We start from the raw sequence: 2,550 nt of genomic DNA on the forward strand, positions 1-2,550 counted from the left end.
CATTCCTTACAGGAGGCGAGCGATATGCATTCCTGACAGGAGGACTAGTTAACAGCATGAGTGTCTAAAAGCTAAAAGTAGCAGAACAGAAGTCAAAAGTAGCAAAAGTCTAGTTTAAAATGTGAAGTTGCTAAACCTTAGCTAAAACCTAAACAACTAGCTAACAGCATTTTAGTATCTAAAAGCTAAAAGTAGCTTAAGAAGACAGCCAGCAGCTAAAACAGCTAACGTTAGGCAGCAGGAGAACCACTGTGTTGCTGACTCAGCGTTAAACCGAACCATGGAAATGGATGCAGATGTTTGAAGTTGAACCCAGCAGAACCAAAGAACCGTCCACAGAACCTGAACTTTCTTTTACTGAATAAACAGAAACAGGAAGTTCCACTAAACGTTGACACGTGTGTCAAAAGTTATTCTGTATAAAAAGTTCTTATGAATGGAACCAGAACTAACCAACAAAATGTCTTCAGTGAGTCTGCTGACACACACACACACACACACACACACACACACACACACACACACACGCGCGCTCTGACAGTGAGGAGAAAGTGCAGCTCTTCCATATATGGACAAACTTCCAGCGGTGTTTGGGAAAGTGATGTCACAGGAAGCGGAGCAGACTGCCAGCTCACCGCCTGGCCCGACCCGAGCTGACAGCATCAGCAGGCCCGAAGAGGCGAAGCCAGCAGAAGTAGCCGAGGGCAGTTCATCATCAGCAGCAGCTGAAAGAATTACACTTCCACTAGCCGATGAGACTTTTACAAAGAAACTAAAGCTATATTTAAAGCTTCAGGTTTAGCTGTTTGTCCACCGTCAACTAAAAGGATTAATCAGAAGTTAAATCATAAACTAATCTGTTTAATGATCTGATTATTTACATGTTTATGTGTTTAAGCAAACAAAGTATTCACCCTCTGCAGGTTTGACACTTTTATTTCTGTCATAAATCAGTCATGATTGACCTTCTGTTTAAAACAACAAATAAAAGCTTCTTCAGAGACTAAATAAAATAATTTTTCTATTCTAAATAAAAACAACTGACGTAAAACTGTATAAAAATTCACTCCCTTCAAAGTTAATGTCTTAACTTGGAGCAAAGGTCTCGTTCTAAAACCTTTTCAGGCTTTCTGCACCCACGGAGTCTGTCCATACCACATGCAGTAACGCACCCCTATACCATCAGAGAGGCTGACTGTTGACCGGTTAACACCCAACATGCTCTCTGTAGTGCAGAGGAAGGTGGTTCCTGACAGAACGTCAGATTTGGATCCATCTGACCTCAGTCCATTTGAAATGAGTTCTGGTCCAGAGCAGACAGCAGTGGTTCTGGATGGTGTTCACATCTGTGAACAGAACCAGACCTGGTTTTACTGCAGTGGCACCTCGTCCTTTGAGCTCAGGTTTCTTCAGCTTCTAATCTGTGGATCAGATTATGAACTGGAGATGATGGAGACTAAAGTTTTGGTTCAGGACCTTTAATCTGACAGAGTTCCTGTAGTTTCAGACAGAACCTGTGCCTGTTTGACAGTCTCTGACTGAGCTGCTGATAATTAACTTCATTAAATGTTCCTCCAGCTGGTTCTGATCCGGACCTCTAACTGTCACAGACTTGTTGCTGCAGGAGCAACTTTTTTAAAAATAAAAATATCTTCAACATTTATGTTGTCTATGTTTCATTTAGAATAAAATATGTTTTATACAGTTGTTAAATTATTGCATTTTGTTTTTATGTACAGCTGACACCATGTCCTGATGTCTCCAAGGTTGAGGTTGGACTAGACGTCAGTATGAAGCCCGTCAGGTTCTGGTCTTACAGGACAGATGACTGACCTGCAGTGTTGGTTTTACTACAGGAGAGGTTCTGTTCACTTTCTTTGACATTGTTACAGTAGTAGCCATCAGAAGTCCAGAACCTCATGTAAGGAGTCCGTGGTGCATTCAGAGGCGCTCAGGTCATGTGAAGAGCCAGCACATTTGGCTGTGTTTGGTCTCTGGCCACTTCCCAAACTATTCCAGTCATGTAGGGAGGAGGTTCCTCACCGGCTGAGCCATGTATGGAAGACTGCAGCAGGATGGAGACGTGTTTGGGTCTGAGGCAAACGTCTTCAGTCCAAATCCAGGATCAGACTGAACACGTTGTTTAAACTCAAATGTTGCTACGTTCAGCATGGATGAGCTGATTTATAGTCAGTGATAATTCAAGAAGAAATGCTAAGAGAAAGCAACAGAACCAGCAGGACTCTGTGGTTCAGCTGGACTCGTGCGTGGTGTGAATGTTCCCTCTGATGGAGGAAACAGAAACATGAAGAGTCCTCCTGTACTGAGACCCAAAAACACCAACCCAACCATGAAGACCAGATTATGTAGCTTCATTGGACTGTAAAGTTAGCTGAAGCATAAACTTTTTATAATGTCTTTTCTTTATGTCCAACAGTCCTGCTGCAGTCCTACAGTCCTATTACAGTCCAAATGTCCTAATTCAACCCACCACTCCTACAGCAGTCCAATAGTCCTGCTGTTGTCCTACAGTCCTGCTGTAGTCCAACA

Source organism: Nematolebias whitei, chromosome 21, assembly GCF_014905685.2.
Source record: "Nematolebias whitei isolate Nwh7 chromosome 21, NemWhi1, whole genome shotgun sequence".
Taxonomy (NCBI): Eukaryota; Metazoa; Chordata; class Actinopteri; order Cyprinodontiformes; family Rivulidae; genus Nematolebias; species Nematolebias whitei.